Here is a 27,844-nt window from a genome sequence, read left to right as displayed (position 1 = left end):
GCTAGAAACGCTCATTCCCAGGCCTAACGAAGATTTTGCTGACAGGCCACTCGATGTGCTATTATGGGCCTAGACCTTTACCGGCATCCAAAAGTCTCTGGACCACCTGTCTTCCTAGTCTCTTATGGTCCAGGAAAATACTCCCTCTGGTAGCTTCTTCCCATATCTAGCGTTACATTATTTCAATCATTGATCTCATATGGAACTACATATCATCGTTTTATCAGAGGCACAGTCACACATTTGGTAATGTAAGAGACAACAATTTTGTAAAACAGGCAATATAAAAAATATAGCTAGGGCTTCCCTGGTGGCGCAGTGGTTGAGAATCCGCCTGCCGATGCAGGAGACACGGGTTCGTGCCCTGGTCCGGGAAGATCCCACATGCCGCGGAGCAACTAAGCCCGTGAGCCATGGCCGCTGAGCCTGTGCGTCCGGAGCCTGTGCTCCGCAACGGGAGAGGCCACAGCAGTGAGAGGCCCGCGTACCGCAAAAAAAAAAAAAAAAAAAAAAAAAAAAAAAAAAAATATAGCTAGCAGATTAGTAAGGTAATAGGTAAGAATTTAAGTTAAGAACTTTCATTAGGTGTGACCCAGTATATCCCAGGTCACCTGACTTAGTCTGTTCTGTACCAATCCTTATATTTAGGGAAATTATATACTGGCATTGTCCACAAGGCACCCAGTCCAGTTTTCTACTGTTACTAGACTGACTATCCTTAGTATGATTTAATTGTTCCCAGCAGAGAGGAGCCTTTAAACTTAAATCACCATAGCCTGGTGTTAACTACATAAATCCATCCCATAATTGTGGGAGGTTTTATTTCTTGGCTGAAATTTTGCTTGTTGCTCTGATTGAACTTGAGTAATAGAGGAAAATTTATATTTATGGCCAAGGTCAGAACAGGTATTATAAATCCACCAGGTGAGGGGATCTCATCTAGTAATATCAACAGTGGCCTGAACATGACTATAGTTTTTCTTTAAGATAAATTTCCTAAGAGTCAACCGATTAGAGCCTTGGAGTGGAGAAATTCACTCAGGTAAACCAGAAATACTAGACACAGGTAATTGGTCCAAGAAGTCAAGAAAACATTATAAATGATCGTATGAGTCAGGTCGGGGATCTTGGGCAAGCTGTCTACTTGTTTGGTTTTTTTTGACTGCGCCATGCAGAAGTATGTGGGATCTTAGTTCCCGCGCCAGGTATCGACCCCATGCCCCCTGCGTTGGAAGCACAGAATCTTAACCCACTGGACCGCCAGGGAAGTCCCAGCCGTCTACTCCTGACTGTCATCTTCTTTTCATCCTGGTGTGAGTATAGTTTCCTCGTGTGAGCATCGTTTTAAGGTGATTTTGAGATCAGGCATTCTCTCTAAAGGCCAGTCCAGTACAGGGGCACTTTGTGAGTGAAAATTAATCCAAGAGTTAATTCCCTTTAGTTTGACTGTGTAGGAGCTAGTTAAGAGTACCTGATAAGGGTCCTTCCATCCAGGTTGGAGATAGTCCTTTAAAGTATGTCTTTTCCAGTGTGTATAATCCCCTGGTTGCAGGTCTGGGGCATCCGCTCGTCATCCAAAGATAGATTACTGAGATGAGCTTTAGAAACAAACTTAGAGTGGTCTTTAATAATGCAATTAAACTTTTTAGCAGTATAACATAACAGCAAGGAACTATCTGGGAAGTGAGTCTTGGTAAACACAGATCTCAACAAAACTAGAATTTAATATTCAGTGAAGCATAATTGTTTTGTTTCCATTAACCCTGCAGCCAGGGAAAGCTTTAACCCATCACATAAAAATGAGGTTTGGCATGGAGCTGGAAAAAGCCAAGCAGCTGTCTTGGATTTTTCCATAGCCCTGACTGATTTACAGCAATTTTTGTTGTTGTTTCGCGGTACGAGGGCCTCTCACTGTTGTGGCCTCTCCCGTTGCGGGGCACAGGCTCCGGACGGACGCACAGGCTCAGCGGCCACGGCTCACGGGCCCTGCCGCTCGGCCACATGTGGGATCTTCCCGGACCGGGGCACGAACCCGTGTCCCCTGCATCGGCAGGCGGACTCTCAACCACTGCGCCACCAGGGAAGCCCATGATTTACAGCAATTTTTAACTCATTTTAAATTCTCTCACTTAGGAGTAGACCATTGCCATGTTACAAAGACATCAGGATGGCAAAAATCTGGCAATGGGGGGTTAATTTTTGTAGAAGCAGGATGAACATTATCTCCGTGTGCCAAAATCTTCATAGATCATTGTGAAATAATACTTATTTACTTTACCAAAGTAACAAGAGATTTTAAAAGCAAATGTAAATCACTTAAAGGCAAATAAATTTATAGTCTGTTATTAAATGCAGCATTCCCGGTAAATTTTGTTCTCTTAACAGAGAGAGAATCAAATTTCAGTCTACTCTCAATTAACATGGCCTGATGGTTTATATAATTTGTAATCGATCATACAGGCTTTTTGCTCACTGAAATTTTTATAAGGCATCTCAGACTGAACTTTTAAAAGACCTCTCAGGACTAGGAAAGTCACACCAAACGCTTGTCACAGATTTCACTTACCAGATCTAGGTGAATTCCTTCCTTTTCAAGGTCCCAAAAATAACTTGAGACTTCTGTACCGGTTAGTGATGTAGCCTTCCTAATTTATCTGATAAAGCTATTGGGAACCTAAAAGTTTCCAATCTCTGGAGGGAGCAGGCAGAGAGAAAAGATAAATGTTTCAATTCTGCTTACAAAAGTATAATTTACCACATTACTGTAAGACATAATTTGCTTGATGGGAAGGTTTTCCTCACACCTGGAAAACATAGATTCAAACCAGTAATTTTTCAGATAGAAACCATAAAATTATAACCATATTCACCAGTTCATTTAGTCCTTTTGTTAACTTTTTATGAAGTCATCAGGTTTTTTCTAGAACTCTTCAATTTCTTAACCAGTTCAGTACAAGTCAGAAACTTGTATTTATCTAAAAGTCCTTTCTATAAATCTTGAAGAGGAAGCATTTTTGCAAAGGCATCAGAATAAAACCATAACTGTCTATAATGATAAAAGACTTAAGAAGACACATTTAAAATCTGATTACAGTGTAATGTAATTTGACAAAGTAACTTGGCTACTGCTGTGTCATACTACACCTTAAGATAATAACTAGATTTATGACTGATAACATTTTACCAGGACATATCAGAACTTTAGGAATCCCATATAATTTCTAGAGTATCTATATTAGTAACATTTACCATACACTATAACCTAAGAAGATTTATTACTCATTTGACAGTACTTCCCATGTAATTTAACATACCCAATGAACCTAATTAGTTTAATATTTCTCCTTGGGATGTTTTAGTGTCTTATTTTATTTGGAAATGGCCTAGTTATTCAATAAACTTCCATCATTTAACTTAATTTAGCACAACTCTACATTTTCAAGTTGTCGAGCATCTGGAAGGATTATTCTTCAACTGACATTCCTAAAACATACTTATTCCTAAAAAGTTTACCCAGAGCTCTTATCTCATTTGTATTTTCTTTTCTTAAAAATTTCTTCACATCAAGTTACTTTCATTGCTGACAAATTTGCAACAGATGTAATAGGATCTTATTTACTTTATATTAAACCTAGGCACAATAAAACTATTATACTTGATCACTCTAAAGACATGTCTATATTAATTTGATCAAGAAACATTAATACCAGGTATTAATTTAATACTGAATATTTCCCAGTTCTTGAGAACCTAGAATTCGGTTAGCTTAATTTCTCTTGTATTTAGAATTGTTTGATTTGTAAGCGCTTACTTTTCTTTTAAGCCAATGAAATAGAGCTCATTTACAAATTAACCTCAGCAATATATCCAAAGACAAAAACACATACTAAGATATACACATGTATCCAGACAAACACAGATCTCATAGTTTTCCGCTTGGGGCTTAAAATGTCTCTGCTCTGGGCTTCCCTGGTGGCGCAGTGGTTGAGAGTCCGCCTGCCGATGTAGGGGACACGGGTTCGTGTCCCTGTTCGGGAAGATCCCACATGCCGCGGAGCGGCTGGGCCCGTGAGCCATGCATGGCCGCTGAGCCTGCGCGTCCGGAGCCTGTGCTCCGCAGCGGGAGAGGCCACAACAGTGAGAGGCCCGCGTACCACAAAAAAAAAGGGAAAAAAAAAAAAAAAAAATGTCTCTGCCCCTTTTTTTCCCCCTCGCTTGAAGTTCTACTAATTAACCCAAAGCTGAAGTCTCAGGCAAAGGGGCCATGTTTGTTTCTCAAGGACATGATAAGAATTAACTTCAGGCTTTCTCCTAGGCATATTTGTGTTCTCTCAGGGTCAGGATTCTGAAAAAAAATTATTTCAACAAGCTAGCTTTTTCCCATTGCACACGCAAGAAGAACTGGTTTTGCAATTTCAAAAAAAGTTTTATTTTAACCAATTTTCTCTGGAGTCTAAAGAATATTGTGGCCGAACTGTCAAAAATCATCTTTCTCATTCTGTAGTCATAGTTTCATAGCTAAAATATAGACCAAACAGTGCTCAAATTGACCCTAATAACAGGGGCAGACTGGCTGATAAAATGTCCTAGCAGGGCTTGTTTCTCTGGGGAGGTGGGGTCTTAGTCTGATCTGAAGAATCTGGAGGAGTGAGGGAACTTACAGGAGTTGGGGAAGCTTCGTTCCCTCCTGAGAGTTGGTTGAAGTTGGAAGGGGATCATTCAGAACGTTGGGAGAGATTTTTCTGATCCCTCAGGCTTTTGATTGTGGAGTCACCTAGAGCAGGATTCTAATAAAGGGAAAAATAAAGTCCTGAACAGAAGGGAACCTCGGTCCATTTTCCCCATCCTGTGGCAATAAAGATCTAATTATAAGAGACCCATTTTTTTTTCCCCATTGGATCATGGCTACAGGTTGACCAGTCATTTAAATTTTTCTCCAAGTGTTCCCAGGTGGGTGTGGAACCTTGGAGGAAGCACTTCCCATTTTAGCTCAAAAAGTTAGTAACAGATGTCTGTGCGCTCAAACCAAAGTTAACAAGCCAAACCAAAACCTCGCCGGCGGGAAGTCACAAAGTAAGACAAAGAGCAAAGGGACACCCCAAAAGGATGGCAAAGAGAGCCCAGAAATCGAAAGCCAAAAGGCAAAATGCCCCAAACGTGACTTCCAAGTGACGTTTGTCCAAAACGGTGCCTTACAGAATTTCCCTTCACAGCGAGAATTCCCCAACTCGGACCCAAAGTTCCCCAAACGGACAAAGTCAAAAGGCCTCAGTTGTGCGCCCTGGGGGACTTACCAAAATGCTGGCGGGTGTGTCGCGACTTAACAAATGCCCTTTTTCTGGTCCTCCAAGAGGATCAAAGTCTTCTCGGAGTAGAAGTCCGGGCTGGTTCGGGGAAGGGAAGAGAAGGTGTCCTTAAGGCAAAAAAAAAAAAAAAAGCCTCGGCAGCTGCTAGGGCAACGTCCCGCCTGTTCTCCGCCACAGAGTTGGAGATCTGCAGCCACGACGGCGGGTCGGGTTGCTAGACCTGAACGGTCTCCGAGGGATCCCAGCTCGCCCAAGAACCGCCAAGAGTCGAGAGTCGCTGCAACACGCAAGAGGTTTATTAGGAGCCGGTGCACCGGGGTTCCTTGGTCCTCACGCAGGAGGCCGAAGAGGAACCCCCCCCCCAAGCGGAATCACATACATTTTATAGCTTTCATTTTTCATTATGCAAAGTGTGGATATATCAAGGGGTTTTTTTTCTCATTGGTTTGTTTGTTCCGGACCGGAGTGGGGACTTGGCTCTAGTTCCTTGATTGGTTGGCTCTCGGATGCCTACTTTACATTTACCGGAGTGGGGTCTTGGCTCTAGTTCCTTGATTGGTTGGCTCTCGGATGCCTACTTTACATTTACCGGAGTGGGGTCTTGGCTCTAGTTCCTTGATTGGTTAGCTGTCGGATGCCTACTTTACATTTTCGTGTTTTTGTGGTGGGGGGGTTGAGTCACATGAGTTATGGTTGGCTAGGGCGACCTTTAAACTCTGGCTTAATCATTCTTATCACCCGCCATACTTGTTTGCTCGGAACGGTTTCTGCCCAGGGGGGACATTCCAGTATCTTATTGCCAGCCGAAGAAAAGCTCAAAGCTCAAAAGTATCGATAGGGAAGTAGGGGTGTAAGTATAGTTAAGGCCCTACATTCCCCCCTTTTCTTTTTGCAATTAATTTCAATCATGGAATTTCAGCTTCTCTCTGCAAGCTTTGATATTGTTGTCTTAGCATTAACACTTGTACTGCGCTGACACGTTGCCTGATAAAGGCTATCAAGCGATTTTAAATGCATGGTCCAAAAGTTAAGAGCAGCAACAAAATAATGAGGGGTCCTAACAAGGTGGAAATTAAAGTAGTAAGCCAGGGTGATTTGTCAAACCATGATTGGAACCATCCTTTTTGATTTTCCCTTTCTTGTTGCCTTTTGTCCAGGCGCTCCCTAAGCCTGTCCATAGTTTCGGTGATAGCCCCAGAATGATCAATATAAAAACAGCACTCTTCTTTTAGTGCGGCACATAGTCCACCTTCCTTAAGGAACAGCAGGTCTAGTCCCCTCCTGTTCTGCATTACTACCTCTGAGAACGAGGTGAGTGAGTCTTTTAACTGAGTTATGGAACTTTCTAACGCCTGGAGGTCGATATCTACAGCCTGTCTTAAGTTAACATAGTAGTGAGGTTGTTGGATGAGGGCTGTCGCACCTGTTCCTACTCCGGCTGCCATTCCTAGTCCTAGGAGTACAGCCAGGGTGAGGGTTACGGGCTCTCTCTTAAATCTCCTTTTGCCTTCATATTCGTCTAGAAATGATGAATCCGAATGATAGATGAGTCTGGGGACCAGCTGGACTAACACACAAAAGTCGGTTGAAGCATTGAGGACCTCTAGAGAAATGCAAGGGGTCAGTCCTGTGCTACATGCCCACCATCCATCCTGAGGAGGGAGGAGATATCCTGAGCCCTGTGGGAGGCTTGAATTGGTACAGAGATGTCGATGGGATGGGGGGGTGTGGCGTTCCTACACATGTACCGTTTCCTGATACTGAAGACAGGGTCAATTTACTATTTCCTTCTTGTTTCCATCGACATTTATCTGGAGAGTTGACATTACTAAAATTAGAACTATATCCTATAGCATCATAATAAGGGGGAGGAGCAGCATAGCAAAGCCAACATGATTTGGTAGCCTCTGGATTTGTGGCATTTAGGACCCCGAAAGCCGCCTGAACCAACGAAAGCATTCGGTCCCGGGGGGTTTTTGGTTCGATTGTTATTTTCCTTGGTCAAAAAGTCTGGTTTCTTATCCCTGGTAGCATTGTGGGTGGGGCCCAGGGTAGCAGAGGGTGCCCAATCTCAGGATTGGGGCCCACAGGAACGGGAGTAGGGGTTTCGATCTTTAACTTGATGGTCATTAGCAACCCATCATCATATGAAAAAATATCAGGTGTGTAAAACCTGATACCCCACGAATGGCCATTTGCCCAATTTTTGTTTTTCTTCCCAGGTTCACTAAAAGAAATTTTAAGGGGATGGCACCAGTTTGAACATTCGGGCACGTTGGCCCAGTGGCTATTTTTCTGATGGGTGTAGTTGGCCGTTACCTTGATAAAGTCCCAGCTAGAGGTGGGCTTCCAGTCGGTGTCCCCTGTGGTTTCACATCCCCAGCTTTTGCAATAGAAATGTTCTTTCCCCCCGCATTGATAATTCAGGGATCGGTGACGATGGAACCCGGGGCATATATAAAAGGAGAGGGCCCTGAGCATGCTTCTCCGACTCTGGGTTGAACAACCTGCCCCCCATATTAATTTTGGGCGTCCCCCCCCGGGCGGGGAAGGTTGAGTCGGGACAGTTTGTTGATTGTAATATCCTTCTAGATCCCAGCCGGGGGTTCCCAGGGCCAATTTACAAATATCGGGAAAGAGGTCTGGCCACCAGGTCCAAGGGGCAGCGGTATGGCTAACAGACCATATTACATCTCCAGTTTGGGAAATTACCTGCCAGGTTAAGCGCTGGGGCAGGTGAGGACTAAAGTTACTCACAGCCAGTAGGGGTAACAAAGTCAAAGTTATGAGTCTGGTGAGCGCAGGAGCTTGAGCTTGAGCGGGTTGCTGGTCTTTTGGGCCCGCCATTCCGATGATGATGCAGACGCTGGCGCAGCTTTTACGTGTGAGGCGTGAATCCAAGCAGCGATGCCGTCTACCTTTATAGCCGTGGGGGTGGTGAGCAGGACGATGTATGGTCCTTTCCACCGAGGCTCTAGTGTCTGGGTTCGGTGCCGACGGACGTACACGGAATCTCCGACTTGGAAGGGATGAGCCTCTGCCGGTGTTCCCGGTCGGTAAGCCTCTGCCAGCTGGGACCACACCTCCTTTTGGACCAACTGGAGTCCCAATAGCCTAGCATATAAGTCAGTGTTATTCTGGCAGTCAGGACTTATTCCTTCCCCGAGCGTGAGAAGGGGAGGTGGGGCCCCGTATAGTATTTCAAATGGAGTGAGATGATAGCGGGAGGGGGTATTTCTAGCCCGGAACAGGGCTAAGGGAAGGAGCACCGTCCAATCTGTACCGCCAGTCTCTATGGACAATTTAGTTAGGGTCTCTTTTAGAGTTCTATTCATTCTTTCTACCTGTCCTAAACTCTGGGGTCTATAGGCACAATGTAATTTCCAATCAGTCCCCAGGTATTTGGCCACACCCTGACTTACCTGGGCGACGAAGGCAGGACCATTATCGGACCCTATTACCTTTGGTGCCCCGAACCGGGGGAAAATTTCTTCTAAGATCTTCTTGGCTACCACAGTAGCTGTCTCCTTTTTCGTTGGGAAAGCTTCTATCCATCCTGAGAAGGTATCTATGAAAACTAGGAGATACCTGTTACCATACCTTCCAGGGCGTATTTCAGTGAAGTCGACCTCCCAATAGGCTCCTGGGCGGTCTCCTCTGAGCCTTTTCCCGCTCTCAAGTTTTCCTTTATGGGAGTTTACCTGTTGGCATGGAATGCACTCCCGTGCACTCTGTTCAGCTAATTTGGTTAGTCCAGGGGTATCATAACCTGCCTTGTGTAGTAGGGATACCATCTTTTTGGTTCCCAAGTGTGTCCATCTGTGAATCTGTTGTAGCATGGATTTTGCTTGTTGAGGAGACAATGTGTCTTTGGTTATGGCTGGGGGGGTTCTTCCCCTGTCATTTGGTTCCCCAGGACTCTTATCCGATAGTTCTAGTATGATTTCTCCTAGCGCCACTTCTCGTGCCACTCTATCTGCCATGTTGTTGCCCCGTGTCACCGGGGTATTGTCCTTCTGGTGCCCGGGGCAATGAATGATGCTGACTTTAGTGGGGAGCATGAGGGCAGCTAGCAGGGCCACTATTTCTTCTTTGTTTTTGATTTCTTTGCCCGCCGAGGTGAGCAACCCTCTTTGTTGGTAGATGGCCCCGTGGACGTGGGCGGTAGCAAATGCGTACCTACTGTCCGTATAGATGTTTACCTTTTTGTTTTCTGCTAGTTCCAATGCCCTGGTCATGGCAATTAGTTCAGCCCGCTGGGCCGATGTCCCTTGCGGTAATGCGGCTGCCCAGATGACCTCTTTCCCATCTACCACAGCTGCTCCCGCCCGACGCTTACCTTCTTCTAGGAAACTGCTTCCATCGGTAAACCAGGTAACGTTGGCATCGGGGAGAGGCTGATCCATCAAGTCTGGCCTGCTACCGTGTGCTGCAGCCAGTACTTCCTGACAATCATGGATGACGGTGGTGCCTTCCAGGTCAGGGTCAGGCAGCAAGGTGGCCGGGTTAAGTCCTGTGGCTGATGTAAACTTAATACGGTCTGAATTTAACAGCAGGGCTTGGTAATGAGTCATTCTGGCATTTGTTAGCCACCTGTCGGGTGGCTGACGAATCACACTTTCTAATGCATGGGGGGCTGTTATCGTTAAGTTCTGTCCCAAAGTCAATTTGTCAGCATCTTTGACCAAAGTGGCCACGGCGGCGATTATTTTTAAGCAGGCGGGCCATCCTGCTGCCACAGGATCCAATTTCTTTGATAGGTACGCAACCGGGCGATTCCAGGGGCCCAGTTTCTGAGTTAGTACTCCCTTTGCGATACCTTTATTCTCGGCCACGTACAGATGGAAAGGCTTAGTTACATCTGGTAGCCCCAAAGCCGGTGCTGATAGTAGGGCTCGTTTAATTTGGTCAAAAGCCCGTTGTTCTTTATCACCCCAAGCGAAAGGGATGCCGTTCTTGGTCAGGGGATACAAAGGGGCTGCTAATTCAGCAAACCCTGGAATCCATAGCCTACAGAATCCGGCCATCCCCAAAAATTCCCTAACCTGTTTGGGACTCTTGGGGGCCGGTATCTGGGCAACGGTGTCTTTCCTGCTTTCCGAGAGCCATCTCTGTCCTCCTTTTAACAAGTACCCCAGGTAACTGACCTGTCGTTGACATATTTGTGCTTTCTTTGCTGAAGCCCGATATCCCAATGTCTCAAGTTCTGTTAACAGCCTCTCAGTTCCCCTGATGCAGTCTTCTTGGGTCTCAGCAGCTAAAAGAATGTCATCAACATATTGAAGTAGAGTTACCTGAGGATTGGATTCTCTATAAGATGCCAAATCCTGGTGGAGAGCCTCGTTGAAAATGGTGGGGGAGTTCTTGAATCCTTGTGGCAGGCGAGTCCAGGTCAGCTGGCCTGACATCCCAGAAGCTGGATCCTTCCACTCGAATGCAAAGTAGGGCTGGCTGAGAGAGGAGAGTCTCAGGCAGAAGGAAGCATCTTTAAGATCCAAAACAGTGTACCAAGTGTGCTGAGGTGGAAGAGTACTTAAGAGATTGTAGGGGTTGGGCACCGTGGGGTGGAGGTCCACTACCTGCTTATTCACCTCACGTAGGTCTTGTACCGGCCGGTAATCATTAGTTCCTGGCTTTTTAACTGGTAAAAGAGGGGTATTCCATGCAGATTGGCACCTTACCAGGATCCCTAATTCCAGCAACCTTTGTATGTGAGGACGAATGCCATCCCGGGCTTCTTTGCTTATAGGGTACTGGCGGACTGTCACCGGGGTGGCGGTTGCTTTGAGTTCTACCACCACGGGGGGGCGATATTTTGCCATTCCCATACCGGCAGTTTCTGCCCAAGCCTGTGGAAACCTGGTCACCCAATCCTGCATATCAACTTGTGGAGGCGAGGGCACTTCATATAACCTATGTTCATCTTCCAGCTTCATAGTCAAAATTTGGAGTAATCTCCCTTGGTTGTCATTTATGGTGGGCCCTTCTGGTTGAAAGTGGATTTGGGCCCCCACCTTAGAGAGTAAGTCCCTGCCTAGCAGAGGGTATGGGCACTCAGGTATGACCAAGAATGAGTGGGTTACTTGTCCCAGCCCAAGGTCTACTGTCCTTCGTGTGGTCCATGAGTACTGCTTATTTCCTGTAGCCCCCTGGACCCATGACCTTTTAGTTGAGAGGGGGCCTTTTGGGTGGAGGAGGACTGAGTGCTGAGCTCCGGTGTCTACCAAGAACTGGACGGGTTCCCCCTCCACTTTAAGAGTTACCCTGGGCTCGGGGAGAGGGTCCGAGCCCTGACTTCCCTTATCTTCCCCTTCCAGGGTTAAAATTTTGTCTCTGGTTGGTTTTCCCTCGTTCTTCTTTTTAGGGCATTCTCTTACCCAGTGACCTTTTTCTTTACAGTAAGCACATTGATCCTTGTCTAACGGTCGCCTTTTATCCATTGTCCGCCCTTCCTGTCTATTCCTGTCTCTAATATTTCCTCCTCTGACTACAGTGGCCAGTATCTTTCTCAAATTTCTCTCTTGCCGCTTGTCCCGCCTTAATTCACGGGCCTCTTGCTCCTTCTGCTTTCTTTCTTCCCTTTCCTCTTCTGTTTCCCTCTTATTATATACTTTATCTGCCTCTTTTACTAAGTCCTGAAGTGAGAAACCTTGTAGGCCATCCAGCCTTTGTAACTTCTTTCTAATGTCAGGGGCCGCCTGGTCAATAAAGGCCATTGCTATGGTGGCCTTATGTTCCTCAGAAGTTGGATCATAAGGAGTGAACCGTCTAAAAGCCTCCATTAAGCGTTCTAGGAACACGGTTGGCGACTCCTGGGGCCCCTGAGTTACCTCTCTTACCTTGGCCAAATTCGTGGGGCGCCTGGCCGCTCCATGGAGACCCACCACCAGAGCCTGGCGATACATCTTCAGGTGCTCCTTACCTTCTGGGGTATTGAAGTCCCAATTCGTCCTGACGAGTGGAAAACCGGCATCAATCTCGTTAGGCAACTGGGTAGGTTGCCCATTGGCGCCTAACACATTCTTTCTAGCCTCCAAGAGAACCCGTTGCCTCTCCTCAGTTGTGAGGAGAGTCTGGAGGAGCTGTTGACAATCGTCCCAGGTGGGTTGGTGGGAGAAGACAAGAGACTCTATTAAAGCAGTGAGAGCCTGTGGATTTTCAGAGAAAGTAGGGTTATGCATCTTCCAGTTATAAAGATCTGCAGAGGAAAAGGGCCAGTATTGGAGGGGCCTATTCCCGTGGTTATCGGGGGGGCCATATTCTCTAAGGGGTAGAGCGGTAGAATCCGGGGAAATAGCCCTCCGGCTTCTGGTGCCCGCCGAGGGACCCCCCCCCTCTGCCACAACAGGTGGCCCTATTGGTGCGGAGGGTTGTGGAGCTGGGGGATCGGGAGGCGGTATGGGGTCTAGGGCTGGAGGGTAAGGTGGTGGTGGGGGATCGAGGAAAAGCAGATCGGACTGCAAGTCTGGATATATCGCCTTTGGTGGGTCCGGGGCTGCAGATGACTTCTCGGCGTCTGGGGCTTTTTTCAGGGCCAGTACTTCCGACCGTGCTGGTGCGCATGCAGACATGCCTGTTGAGGGAACAAAGGGCCGGACCCACGGAGGCGGGGAGAGAACCAGATCTTCCCAGACCAGGATATATGGTATCTGGTCTGGGTGTCCGTGGGGTCCTGTGTTAAAGACCCTAGACTTGACTAGCCTGACCTGATCTAACAGAAAGGATCCCTCGGGTGGCCACCCTGTCTGAAATATAGGCCACTCAGAGGTACACAGCGTTTGCCATCTCCCTTTCCTTACTTCTACCGAAAGGTTGTGGGCCCTAGCCCTAACTTCGGTCCAGTGACTTAGGGTGAGAGAGAGAGGAGTCGTCATAGTTTGTCCCATTATCGTCCGTCAGGAGAAAGAGCACAGGAGAACAATAAAATTTTAGAAGACACACATTAATATTGCCGCCGCGAGCTCGTTTTAAAACTGAAACCAACTCAGATTCAGATGGCAGTTTGTATATCCTGCCAGGACCGGGTGAAGGGGAGACAAAATTTGTCTCTCCTTCCATATGGACCACCAGGGCGTCCCCCAGGGTCCGTGGACACCAGCTATTGGCACGTCTGCCTAGCCAGGAGTCCAATACAGATTTCACAGCGAGCCGGTTCGCACGGCTTCTTTCTGATGGCGGCTTACAGAGGACAGAAGACAAACAGACAGACAATTAGGCCTACCTGATACCTCCGACTCCCGATGTTCTTGTGACCCGGGGGCGAGTGGGGATCCCGGACGAGCCCCCAAATGTTAGACCTGAACGGTCTCCGAGGGATCCCAGCTCGCCCAAGAACCGCCAAGAGTCGAGAGTCGCTGCAACACGCAAGAGGTTTATTAGGAGCCGGTGCACCGGGGTTCCTTGGTCCTCACGCAGGAGGCCGAAGAGGAACCCCCCCCAAGCGGAATCACATACATTTTATAGCTTTCATTTTTCATTATGCAAAGTGTGGATATATCAAGGGGTTTTTTTTCTCATTGGTTTGTTTGTTCCGGACCGGAGTGGGGACTTGGCTCTAGTTCCTTGATTGGTTGGCTCTCGGATGCCTACTTTACATTTACCGGAGTGGGGTCTTGGCTCTAGTTCCTTGATTGGTTGGCTCTCGGATGCCTACTTTACATTTACCGGAGTGGGGTCTTGGCTCTAGTTCCTTGATTGGTTGGCTCTCGGATGCCTACTTTACATTTACCGGAGTGGGGTCTTGGCTCTAGTTCCTTGATTGGTTAGCTGTCGGATGCCTACTTTACATTTTCGTGTTTTTGTGGTGGGGGGGTTGAGTCACATGAGTTATGGTTGGCTAGGGCGACCTTTAAACTCTGGCTTAATCATTCTTATCACCCGCCATACTTGTTTGCTCGGAACGGTTTCTGCCCAGGGGGGACATTCCAGTATCTTATTGCCAGCCGAAAAAAAGCTCAAAGCTCAAAAGTATCGATAGGGAAGTAGGGGTGTAAGTATAGTTAAGGCCCTAGAGGGTGAGGTGGACCACGGCCCTGCAGCCGGGGAGTCCCTGGCGATCTGGCCTCAGAGAAACCCCCAACCGCCCGCTCTCCTGAAGGAGCCTGGCAGGCTGGCATGGAGAGGGACCCCCGAGCATCCAATGAAGCCAAGGGGCCCTGCGGGGCTGCCTGCCCGCGAGCGTATCCTGGATGAGCCCCCAAATTTTGTTGCCAAAGAAAAACCACCTTGGCTCTCTGCACCGGTGCCGAACAGAAATACAGAGACAGAGTTTATGGAGGAAAAAGAAAGATAGCTTTAATTCTTTGCCAGGCAGAGGGGAAAACACAGCAGGCTAGTGCCTCAAGAACTGTGCCCCCCCTTCTCTGGGGAATAGGGCAAGGTTATAGAGCTGGGACTCGGTGGTCTGAGGTAGGCGATAAGGCTCAGAGTAATTAAGGTTTTGCATTTCTTTCTTTTTTTTTCTGCAAATTTACGGCCAAAGCTGGCGTCAGGCGGCTCAGCGACCGGGTCTGGTGTCCCTGAGGTTATCTGCCCGCGACCTTTCTGAAATGAAGAATGTTACAGGGAGAGTAGAGGGACATGAATGCCAGGCGCGGAGTGTAATTCATATGGAGTAATTAGCTTTGTGAAGGACAAGTCTAGCTACAAGTGTTTGTTAGTCTAACAGCTAAAAAATAAGCAAGATTGCTTAACTCTTTCAGGCCTGTTTAAGTTGCTTCCCTGGCCTGTTCACTGTTCCCTTGTGTTCTTTGTTTACCAGAAAAGAAAACTCTCATTTCCATTTTTGCCGCAAGGAGCCAGGGGCCCCCGTCTGGGTAGCCCTTAAGCCTGTCCGGCTTCACCGCACTGCCTCTCCCCACCCCCATCTCTGCTGTCACGATCCCAGTGAGGCAGCCGGGTGGTCCTAGGCCCTCGGGCTGTTTGTCAGGCAGAGATAGGACAGCTCCCTGCAGGGCTGTCTTATCTAATCAGGTCTCGCCCAAGCTGCTCTCTCCCCAGGACTGCCCTCCCTCACTTGCCTTCCACCTCGGTGTTCTCTTCTCTTTCATCCTACCCCCCTTCCCTCTGGCATCCTGCAGAGCACCTCGCCTCTGCCCTGCCCGATCAAGTTTTGTAAAATTGTCACCGTGCTGTCTTTCAGTGGGGGATTTTTTCGGAGGTGATTCACCCCAGTGTTCGTACGGTGCCCAGCTCAGCATGTCTAAGGAATCATTTATAAATGCATTTGTAAGATAACAGTGATGAATTTAGTTTCTGGCTCCCTGAGCTGTTCTGGCTCTTTTATTGTCCTTCCTCACCAGCAATCTGTCCCTTCTTACTCTCCCATCAGACATTTTAGTCCCACTGATGAGTAAGCCATGGGAAAGCAGTTGTACATAAAATAATCATGGTGGTTTTTCAAAGCCCAGGATCACAGGTGATTGCTTTCTCACTGGTCCTTTTTTTTTTTTTTTTTTTTTTTCACTGTGTTGGGTCTTCATTGCTGCGCGGGCTTTTCTTTAGTTGCGGCGAGTGCGGGCTACTCTTTGTTGCGGTGCGCGGGCTGCTCGTTGCATTGGCTTCTCGTTGCAGAGCACGGGCTCTAGGCACACGGGCTTCAGTAGCTGTGGCTCGTCGGCTCAGAGAAAGCCCGCGTGCAGCAACGAAGACACAACACAGCCAAAAATAAAATAAATAAATAGGGTTTCCCTGGTGGCGCAGTGGTTGCGAGTCCGCCTGCCGATGGATGCGGGTTCGTGCCCCGGTCCGGGAAGATCCCACATGCCGCGGAGCGGCTGGGCCCATGAGCCAAGGCCGCTGACCCTGCGCGTCCGGAGCCTGTGCTCCGCAACGGGAGAGGCCACAACAGTGAGAGGCCCGCGTACCACAAAATAAATAAATGAATGAATGAATGAATAAATAAATCAATCTCTTAATTAGGACCATACCCATAGTATCAAACCCTGTTACACACATCTCACCTACCCAGTTACTGAAGTCTGGCTGACCCCCTGCTTCCAATCAACTTTCCAGGTGCTGTAACAAATAGTTTACTGACGCCTAACCACGTGACATCTGCTGCTCTTCCTGTCATGTGCCAAATTGTTCCATCAACATATCACCAGCCTTATCGTGTTTAATAAGACATGATTTAGCTCTTGCTCAGCTGATGAGAGATACACATTCCCTGGTATTCTTTCTGCAATGAATAGTTGGCTTCAAACAAAGAACTACTTTTTCCTGTGAAGATCGCTGCTGCATTTGCTGGAGCCCTGTCCTGTCTAGATCTTCCCTTCTAGCAACTGCCCCACCCCCAGCCTCTTTCGTAAATCCTGCCCCCCCCACTCAGCGTGCCCGTGGCCTTACGAATGCCATCTTTGGTGTCTGCTGTCTCCCCACTGTGTTGTATGAACTCACATTTCCTACCTCATTGCCTCAGTTCCTTTTTTTGTCAAGTCAGGACAGCCCTCTAGCAGATCTAGTTGTTTCCAGCCAGAACAAGTTCCTCTTCTAGCCAAGGCCTGACTTAATTCATGCCTTCTTTTTTCAATATTATAAAGCTACTCATGCAAAACAGACAAATCAGTGAAACGACAGGCCAGAAGTAGAGCCTATTCTAAGTAAGATGGAGGTGATTTTAAAAGGGAATCACAGGACTGCCCTGGTGGCGCAGTGGTTAAGAATTGCCTGCCAATGCAGGAGACATGGGTTTGAGCCCTGGTCCAGGAAGATCCCACATGCCGCGGAGCAACTAAGCCTGTGCACCACAACTACTGAGCCTGTGCTCTAGAGCCTGGGAGCCACAACTACTGAACCCACGTGCCACAACTACTGAAGCCCGCGCGCCTAGAGCCCGTGCTCCGCAACGAGAGAAGCCACCGCAATGAGAAGCCCGTGCACCGCAACTTAGAGTAGCCCCCGCTCACCGCAACTGGAGAAAGCCCGCACACAGCAATGAAGATCCAACACAGCCAAAAATAAATACATAAATAAATTAATTTTTTTTAAAAAGAATGATGTAAAAAATTTTTAAAGTTAAAAAAAGGGAATCATAAACCAGTAGGAAAGATTGTACAGGATCATGCAATAAGTGATGTTGGACCAATGGGTTAGTAATTGTGGGAAAGAAAATAAATCTCATTTTAGACCCCTATTTCATACTATACTTCAACATTAATTCCAGGTGAATTTTTCAAAGCCATATAGAAACTGGAGGTGAAGAGGGGGTGTTATTTAAAAAAAAGAAAGGGCTTTCCAAGTTTAGAAGCAACAGAGTAATTCCCCAGGAGAAAAGTTTTAATATTTCTAGGTACACCGTCTAGCCTGTAACAAATTAACTAATGTGTCTATTTTATTTTATTTTATTTTATTTTATTTATTTATTTTTTTGTGGTACGCGGGCCTCTCACTGTTGTGGCCTCTCCCCCGTTGCGGAGCACAGGCTCCGGACGCGCAGGCTCAGCGGCCATGGCTCACAGGCCCAGCCGCTCCGCGGCACGTGGGATCCTCCTGGACCGGGGAACGAACCCGCGGCCCCCTGCATTGGCAGGCGGACTTTCAACCACTGCGCCACCAGGGAAGCCCTAATGTGTCTATTTTAAAGAAAATGGTAAAAATTAAAAGGCAAAAGGTAAAATAATTATGGCAGAATACAACACACATAAAAATAATAAATAAGCAAATATCTATTATATTAAGAACTGATTGAAATAAATGAGAAAAATGGAGAATAGGTAAGTAAACTATGGTACATTCAGCCAAAGAATATTATACAGCCCTCAAGAACTCTAAAAAGTGGTAAAAGACTGTATAATACAAGTACACGTGTGACAAAGTTAAATGAAAATAGTCAGGATATAAAATTGTAGTTGCAACTGCTTATATATAACTATATAAAAATGGAAAACCATATACAAGGGAAACCGAAAAGAGAATATCATAAAATGTGGTGGTATTAGGTTTGTAGAGGTCATTTTTTTTTTTCCTTTTTCCTCTTTTGCCTAAATTTGGGTTTATGCTCTATGGTGAAATAAATTCCTTTATTTTAAAAAACCATCTGTTTTGGAACATAAAGTCGCTGGGGGCAAGAGGGCCTGGGAGCCCTTCCCAGAGGGTACGCTCTGCCCCCTTGGTCCAGGTGGTCCCTGTGGTATCATCCATTGGCTCCAGTTGGGAAGACACTGCATTGAGTGTCAGGGGAGAAAATGTGCTTGATCCAGAGAAGTGAATTTTTTAAGTAGTGTGTGTTCCTCTCCTAGACTCTTTGGACTGATAGACCCAGTACAACAGAGATCTCTGGAAGAGTCCTCCCTCCCAAGTGACAAGAAAATGAATGTCATCTCAGGGTTACTATGAGCCCCAAATTCCTTTTGCTTGATAAAAGTCGGGTGTCCCTAAAGTCTGCCTGGAAATCAACTCACCAAGACGTGAATTTGTCTGCTAAGCACATCGTAGCAGCTAATCATTGAGTATCTACTACGTGCCCAGAACTGTGCTGTGGTGGTTTTAAAGATAAGTCCACAAATTCTTGGATACTGCTCCCCCAAAAAGGTGGAGCTTAATCCCCCTCCCGTTAGGTGTGGGTTGGACTTAGTGATTCACTCCTAGCAAATAAAATACGGCAGAAGTGACAGGATGTCATTTTCAAGATTAGGGTATAAAAAAGACTGTGGCATTCATCTACCAAGAGCCTGTGCTTTCCCTCTCTCTCTCTCTGGAGTCCCTCACTCTGGGGGAGGCCACCTGTCATGTTGAATTTGAAAGGACATACAGTATGGAGAGGCCCACGTGGCAAGGAACTAAGCCCTGCCACCAGCCACCGGAGTGAGCCTGGAAGCAGATCATACTCCAGTCCAGCCTTTGAATAACTACAGCTCTGGTCACCACCTCACACACAGCCTCATGAGAGACCCTGAGCCAGAGCCACCCAGCAAAGCAGCTCCCTGATTCATGATCCACAGAAACTTCGAGATAAATTTGTTGTTTTGAGCTGCTGAATTTTGGGGGTTATTTGTTACACAGCAGTAGATAACTAATACATGCATGAAATATCTTGCCTACATTAATTATCACCACAACCCTAAGAGGTACTAGATATTACTCTCCCCATTTTACAGATGAGGAACCTGAGGCTGAAAACGATGACACAGCAAGTCAGTGGTGTGGTGTTTTGAAAATCCACCTCCTTTGAGCCATCCTCTAAATATTAAATCATTAAAGCAACCATCTCCTCATCACCATCCCTATGAATTTCCTTCATGTGAACACTGGGTTACAAGAAATTAAGAGACCAAGCAATTGCCAAACCTAAGAAAGTGTGTGGTTCCCACAGGAAGGCAGAGAAGTGTTGAGTTGCTGATTCCACAAAAGGTACCCGCAAAAAGAGTATTAATCCACTCCACCAAACCAGACATCTTGTGATACAGTTAGGGTGGGATGACTCCAGATGAGAAGAGGAAAGCTCTGGAGTCTAGAGTATCAGCCCTGATGAGGCTTCAGCTTCAATTAGGATCCTCAGTTCTCTGACCAATTACAACATCATCCCCCAAAGCCAAGTTAGATTCTTCCCTAGAAGAGAAACCAGAGCCTGCATCATTTCACTGCAAACACTTATTTTTTTTTAATATGGTAAAAATGCTGACTGGGGAAAGGTAGGCTGTAGGCTTTAAAAAAGCACTGAAGTCAATCCGGCATCCCAGACGGAACGTAAATCTGCTACAAAGTGAAGTTGATGGGCAAATATATGAGATGCCTTCGCCCAAGTATTTAATCCAAGTACATCATAAAACCAATCCATCAACCCTGAAATAAAAAATAGCATGCAACAGATGTATTTAAGCAGGGAAGAAAGGACCAACAGACTGTCTCGCTCCTCTCTCAATTCTGCATGAATAAGACGGATTTGCCGGCTCTTCTGGAGAAAGCCCCAAGCTTAGTGGCCAACTACAAAATCTTTCTAAAGTCTGTCACCTGCTTTTTCATTCTCTTTGAGATATTCCATCTCAGACCAGTCTCTCAAGGCATTCCAAATCATGTAAATTAATGGGATGCAAAGAGTCCCACCAACAGAAAAAAAAAAACTGGCAATGCAGTATCAAAATATTCAGTGTGTTATAATCCACCATTGCAGTTTAGAAATAAAGCAACTACAAAAGTGTATGAGATGAGTCCCTTAACACCAGCCATGTTTAAGTTTTAAATAAGTCAGTCTATCAGGAGAAGAGGTGCCCAGCAGCCTCCGCTGTGAGACACTGTGGTAGAATAAAGATGACCAAAAATTCTACAAAACTCCTATCAAGATATGAGGTCTGGGGCACTGGCAGTCCGTTGGTTAGAACTTGGCACTTTCACTGCTGCACCCCGGTTCAATCCCTGGTGGGGAAAGTAAGACCCCACAAGACATGCGATGCGGCCAAAAAGAAAAAGAAAAAAGCGAGGTTTGTGTCACCTCCCATTGAATTAGCGTGGCCTCTGGGACTGCTCTGAGCAAAAGAAAATGGTGGAAGTGATGTCACACCAGGTTCTGTGTACAGAACAATAACAGTAAAGCGTCTGTGCTGGGCATCTGGAGGCTAAAATGGAGAATAAGAGAATCAGAATCTCTTTCCTCCTGGAGCTTCCGGTCCAGTAGAGAAGATAGACATTAGACAAGCAATAAGTCCTCAGGACACAGAAAGGAGAAGTGTTGAGGGATCATATAAGGGCCGTATCCTGGTCTACTCCCCTCTATTCCCACCTGTGAGGTTGTGATTTATAATAAAATATATATATATCGGTCTTCATCCCTGTTTCTAGTACAGAGTTCCCAAAACCCTGGGAATTTCCTAAGAGAGAAGAGTGATAAAGGTGTCTGTATTAATAAAAAAAAAAAAAGCCAATTTCTTTTCCTCCTGTGTGTCTTCTTTACTACTCACACCGAACCCTTCACCCCACCAAGCAATCCTCCACGACCCCAGGTGGTGTCCTACAATTTAACCCAATTCTGACACTATCTGCCTGGAGACGGCGTCAGATCCCACGGGTTAAGGGCTCAGTCCCACAAGACTGCTCCCGCCCCACTTTAGAGGCCAAGCACAAGGCCAGGCTATCAACTGTGCTTCTGACCAATTGGCTGTCAATCAGAGGTCCCCAGGGCTTCTCCTGACATTTGGTTAATTTGCTAGAGTGGCTCACAGATCTCAGGAAAACTGTTACTTACCTTTACCGGTTTTTAAAGGATGTGATAAAGGATACAGATGAACAGCCAGATGGAGAGACACAAAGGACAAGGTATGTGGGGAGGGTGTGGAGCTTCCATGCTCTCTCTGGGCACCCCAATCTCCCAGCATTTCCACGCATTCACCAACCTGGGAGATGAACACATAGATGAATTCACTTGTATTTTCTTGTTTATATATGCACAAGGCATAGCTATTAAATTTTACTAAATAAATAAAAAAGAACTCTTGCAATAAGCATAAAATAAAAATTGTGCTAAAAAAAATTGTGTCATAGTGTAATCATTGACAATTTTTGTTATCCTAAGTTCCATCTGAAAAACAGAAGCCACACAACATATTTCAAACGAGGACATTTAACGTAAAGAATTTGTTATACGGTATTGGAGGACTAAAAAGGCACAGGGTATGCTGAGATAACTCAGAGATAATAAATGCAAAAGCCAGCAGCACCCCTAGGATTGTGCGGAATGTTGAGAGGGGCTGGGGCCCAGACTTTGCAGAGGAGGCGTTGCTTTGTTGGTGCTGGTACCTCTTGAGGGGTATGATGAATCTGGTTCTGGAGGGTGGAATCAACAGCTGCTGCCCGGGTGAGGAACCCTTGCTTCTGGACAGTCGTAAGAACAAATAGGAAGCAAATAGGAAGGAGCAAGGCCCTTCTCCTTCCTCCTGCCTACTGTCTCCCTCGAATGACCCTTACTGGCAGAACCTAGCCAGCAGGCAAAGGCCAAGTGCAGTTCACAGATTTCTAGCCCTGCTATCGTGAAGCAGAATATAGAAGAGTGGACCTGGGGCTGAGAAACAAGAGCTCAATAATTAGCGCAGCAGTGTTTTTATTTCTTAGTGACACATAAAATAATAGTGCAACTTATACTTGATGGTCTTGTAGGTTCTATGAAATAAGACAGTTAAGCTATTGATATGGCTGCTGTGACAATGCCCCAAATACTAGTGACTTATATATGTTTAGTCCTCTTCCGTGGACCAGTCTGGGCGTGAGCAGTCTGGAGGGAGGGGTACGCTGGCTCCACAGGGTCAGGGACTCAAAATTCTACCTTATTCCTCTGCCATTTTCAACTCTCTGATCCAAAATAGTTACTCCGGTTCCAGCCAACACATTTACATTCCAGCTAGAGGGAAAGGGATGGTATTCTCCATCCTTTTAAAGCAGAGGCAGGCAAACTACCACCCAGGGACCAAACCTGACCTTCTGCCTGTTTGTGTAAATAAAGTTTTATTGGAACGCAGCCATACCCATTTATTCATGTATTGTCTATTTCTGCTTTCTTACTGCAACGGTGGAGGTGAGTAGTTGCAATGGAGGCCTCAGAACCTGCAAAGCCTGAAAAGTATTTACTATCTGGACCTCTATTATTTTTTTAAAAATATTTATTTATTTATTTATTTATTTGGCTGACCTGGGTCTTAGTTGTAGCATGAGGGATCTTCATTGCCGCATGCGGGATCTTTTAGTTGCAGCACGCGGGATATTTTAGTTGCGGCATGTGGGATCTTTAGCTGCGGTATGCAGGCTCTTAGTTGTGGCATGCAGATTCTTAGTTGTGGCATGCGGACTCTTAGTTGTGGCACGCGGGATCTAGTTCCCTGACCAGGGATGGAACCCAGGCCCCCTGCACTGGGAACACAGAATCTTAACCGCTGTACTACCAGGGAAGTCCCTTCACTATCTGGCCCTTTAAAGAAAAATTTTGCCTACACTTACTTTAAAGGAACAGCCTGGAAGTTGAACAGATGATTTCCTTTCCCATAACTTAGTTACATGGTCAGAGAAAACTGCAAGGGAGGCTGAAAAATGTACTCTTTAGCTGTTGAGCCTGGGCTCAACAAAAATTCTATCACTTGGGCTTCCCTGGTGGTGCAGTGGTTAAGAATCCACCTGCCAATGCAGGGGACATGGGTTTGAGCCCTGGTCTGGAAAGATCCCACATGCCGTGGAGCAACTAAGCCCATGCGCCACAACTTGAGCCTGTGCTCTAGAGTCCGCGAGCCACAAATACTGAGCCCACGTGCTACAACTCCTGAAGCCTGGGCACCTAGAGCCCGTGCTCTGCAACAAGAGAAGCCACTGCAATAAGAAGCCGGCGCACCACAAGGAAGAGTAGTAGCCCCTGCTCACAGCAACTAGAGAAAGCCCGCGAACAGCAACAAAGACCCAACAGAACCAAAAATAAATAAATAAAATTTAAGAAGAAAAACCTTAAAAAAAAATCTATTACTCTGTAAGGCAATAGTGTCCATAATACAACCCTTCCACAGAGTTCTGCAACTGGCTTTCCTCTATTCCAACCTCCTGATCAACTGAACCACGGAGTACTCTGAACCTCTCATTTGCTACATAGTAGGTGTAGTTTATTTACTGTTTTCTATAAATTTCCAGCATTTCTAGCTAATTATAATTGCAGCTACCTACTCAGTAGTCATTCCCCTACCCACTCCCTCCTTGCTAGCAGTGTCCTGAGTTTGTTCAGAATGTGTGTGGCCGGAGGAGCTCAGGGAAGGTGGTTCAGGCTCTGGAGAATTAACCCAGGTTTGACAAAAAGGACGTTTTGGCCAGTTATTGGTTTAGAAGTGGCTGTATCACCCAGTTCTGGCCATGGAGAAGTAAGAGGGATTTCAGGAAAATATTGTCGTGTCTGGTTTTTAAATACATCCCATATAATATGGAATGAGAAATCCACTTGCTTTGGGAGGACTTGATGGGAGGTTATGATGCTTGTAGCCATAGAAACCATTCTGTGACCATGAGAGCGGGAGAAAGACAAGAAAGTTGCAGATAAGCTGACCCAGAGCCCTACCATCACTGAACTCTGAATTAATCACCCTGAAACTACCTACCTTCAGATTTCTCATTCTGTAAGATAATAAACCCCTGAAATTTAAGCCACTTTTGGTTTGGTATTGTTACTTACAGACAAAAGCATCCTTTCTGAAATTTCCTTTAGTGAGTGCCTACTATGTGCCAAGGACTTTCGCCTTTTAATGCTCATGATTGTATAAGATTTAAATTATATACTCTTTCCATACAGTTAAAGAAATAAGGTTTAGAAAGGTAAATAATCTACTCAAAGATCTCCCAGTCAAAAACATGGTAGAGTTAAGACTTTTACCAACTCCAATGGCTAGATATTTTTAATAGCAAAGTATCCTGTCTCGGGCTTCCCTCGTGGCGCAGTGGTTGAAAATCCACCTGCCGATGCAGGAGACACGGGTTCGTGCCCTGGTCCGGGAAGATCACACATGCCGTGGAGCAACTAAGCCCGTGAGCCATGGCCGCTAGGCCTGCGCATCCGGAGCCTGTGCTCCGCAACGTGAGAGGCCACAACAGTGAGAGGCCCGCATACCGCAAAAAAAAAAAAAAAAAAAAAAAAGTATCCTGTCTCAAAAAATATATACCATTTTGCTATTGGTGGATATCTTAGTCAGCTCAGGCTGCCATAACAAAATACCATAGACTGAGTGTCTTAAATAAAAGGCATTAGGTTTCAGTTCTGGAGGCTGGGAAGTCTGATATCAAGTGGTCGGCAGATTCTCCTAGTGAGGGCTCTCTTTCTGTCTTGCAGATGGCCACCTTCTTGCTGTATCCTCATGTGGCAGAGAGAGAGAGCAAGCTCTGGTCTCTCTTCTTCTTTTTACAAGAACACTAACCCAATCATGTCCATCCTCCCATCCCATCATGACCTCATCTAGACCTAATTACTCCTCAAAGGCCCCACCTCCAACTACCATCACACTGAGGATTAGGGCTTCATCCTATGGATTTGGGGAGGGCACAAACCTTTCACCCATAACAGTGGGCTCTCTGAATTATATATAATAGGCCACCAATAAGTCTTCATGTCAAGTGAAAACAACTGGATCAAGCCCTGGACTCCAGGATAGAAGAAAAATGACCTCCTTAGAAGCTGATTACTGAATCCTTTGAGGATAATCTGAGTCATCTTTATAGACAGGTAACTCATTTCTTGAGAGAAGCTGTTTATGTCAACTATTTAGGATCTTAACTCCCCCAAAGCAGCTGTTTCTGACTACCTGCCACGCTTTGCTTGGGATCAGCATCCAAGGGCCCAACAGAGAGGCTGGCTTCAATTTGGATCCAGTTGGGAAGCCTGAAGAAAGCTATAAACAAAGAAAACTCACTATTTTTCCAACATAAAAACAGTTCACTGAGTTCCAAGAAAGAAACAACTTTGTGCTCTAAGAGTTGAGAGTTTCAGGAAACAGAAAGCATAGATGACATAGATCATGTACATGTAAGTGAACAGAAAGTAAAAATAAAGGACATGAAACCTGTCCCCAACTTCTGCTTCTTGTGGCATTGAGCTGGGAAGTTACCATCTCATAGAAGAACTGAGTTCATCCCCCATGTGGTGGGCTCTCAGACTATTCAGTAAATGTTGAAAACCTACGCTCATAATAATGGCAAGCATTTCTAAGCACTCATGCTTCCACTTCTGATAATGGTGGAGAATACCCCATCTCTCAGAAAAGAACTCTGGATAAGATATGTGTATTTTAAAAATTACTCGAAGTCACTGGAGAGCAACCAAAGTAGGCAGAAACTAGAGAAGAGTTGACATACTGAAGGAGAAAATGGCACTAGGTGAGTTTTCCATTTCTTAAAGTTTTCACCTGAGAACAGACCCCAGACAGCACCATGCAGGGCAGCTAAACTTCCAACAGAAACCCAATCTGCAGGTTCGAAGAGGAGTGGGAAGATTTGAGAGATACTACAGAGTTGGAAAGTTAGGGTAGGAAACTTTTCAGAAAGAGAGACACAGAAATGGAGCCCTTCATTCTGCATATAAACTCTGCATAAACCTCTGGCTGACCCCTGAACTACCCATATGTGGGATGAACTACAAGCAGCTTGGCTAAGATATAGCAACTGCCCACTACAATGGAGACAGAGCTTGGAGTCTGATTTTAGCCAAGTTAACTGTCCACTAAAACCAACAAAAAATTAACACTTTTCGAGGAATATACAGAATCCAGAGTATCTGCAATGTATCAATAACAATGTCCAGGATAAAATCCAAAATTATTAGATATACAGAGAAAGAGGAAAATATAATCCATATTCAAGAGAAAAAGCAATTAATGAATACTGAAATACTGACATGGAGTTAACACACATGCTGGCTATGTCAGAGAAAAAAATTTTTTTTTAATTAAGATGTGAAAGTACTTCTTTTTTTTAAATCTATTTTTGGCTGCGTTGGGTCTTCGTTGCTGCGTGCAGGCTTTCTCTAGTTGTGGCGAGTGGGGGCTACTCTTCCTTGCAGTGCATGGGTTTCTCATTGCAGTGGCTTCTCTTGTTGCAGAGCATGGGCTCTAGGCATGCAGGCTTCAGTAGTTGTGGTTCATGGGTTACAGAGCACCAGCTCAGTAGTTGTGACGCACGGGCTTAGTTACTCCACGCATGTGGGATCTTCCCAGACCAGCAATCAAACCCATGTCCTCTGTATTGGCAGGCATATTCTTAACCACTGCAGCAGCAGGGAAGTCCCTCAGAGAAAAATTTTAAGTCAGCTATTATAAATATACAAAAGGACAAAAAGGAGAATATGCACATAATGAATGAATGAACAGAAAAATCTCAGTAGAGAAATAGAAACTATTAAAATGAACCAAATGGAAATTCTAGAACTGAAAAAGTGCAATATCTGAAATTAAAAGTTCACTAAATGGGAAAAAAAGTTCACTAGGTGAGTTTAACAGCATATTGGAGATGACACAGGAAGATATCAATGAATTTAAAGAGAGCTCAGTAGAAAGCATTCAATCTGAAGAACACAGAATAAAAGAATTGGAAAATCAAAGTGCCTAAGTGATCTATGAGACAATATGAAACGCTCTAATATATGTGTAATTGGAGTTTCAAAAGAAGAGAAAAGAGTAATGGAACAGGAAAAAAATTTTTGAATTTTCCCAAATGTGGTCAAAGACATAAATTTAGAGTCCAGAATCTCAGTGATCCCCAAGCAAGATAAATACAAAGAGAGGGCTTCCCTGGTGGCGCAGTGGTTGAGAATCCGCCTGCCGATGCAGGGGATACGGGTTCGTGCCCCGGTCCGGGAAGATCCCACATGCCGCGGAGCGGCTGGGCCCGTGAGCCTGTGCGTCCGGAGCCTGCGCTCCACAACGGGAGAGGCCACAACAGTGAGAGGCCCGCGTACCACCAAAAAAAAAAAAAAAAAAAAAAAAAAATACAGAGAATCACACCCTAGCACATCATATAAAATTCTGAAAATCAAAGATAGGGGAAAAAAAAATCTTGAAAGTAACTTAGAGAAAAACAACACTTTGCACACATGTAACAAC

General features: G+C 45.7%; 1 long non-coding RNA gene across 3 annotated transcripts in view; it reads right to left on the bottom strand.

The window, feature by feature from the left end:
* Positions 1-522: 522 nt before the first annotated feature.
* The window catches only part of LOC131766464 (uncharacterized), a 34,507-nt gene continuing 7,185 nt past the window's right edge, over positions 523-27,844 (bottom strand). The window contains exons 2-4 of one of the 3 annotated variants that reach the window (XR_010835926.1): positions 21,484-21,631; positions 5,295-8,420; positions 523-4,787 (exon numbers count right to left, since the gene is read on the bottom strand). This is a non-coding gene — a long non-coding RNA (uncharacterized lncRNA). Of the gene's footprint in view, positions 4,788-5,294; positions 8,421-13,527; positions 13,717-14,574; positions 14,850-21,483; positions 21,632-27,844 lie in introns of those variants that run through there. The other 2 variants (XR_010835927.1, XR_010835925.1) reach the window with 2 other exon arrangements.

Source organism: Kogia breviceps, chromosome 12, assembly GCF_026419965.1.
Source record: "Kogia breviceps isolate mKogBre1 chromosome 12, mKogBre1 haplotype 1, whole genome shotgun sequence".
In the NCBI taxonomy this organism is placed as follows: Eukaryota; Metazoa; Chordata; class Mammalia; order Artiodactyla; family Physeteridae; genus Kogia; species Kogia breviceps.
Note: the sequence above shows the minus strand (reverse complement) of the source record. Positions and strands in the feature narration are given on the sequence as shown.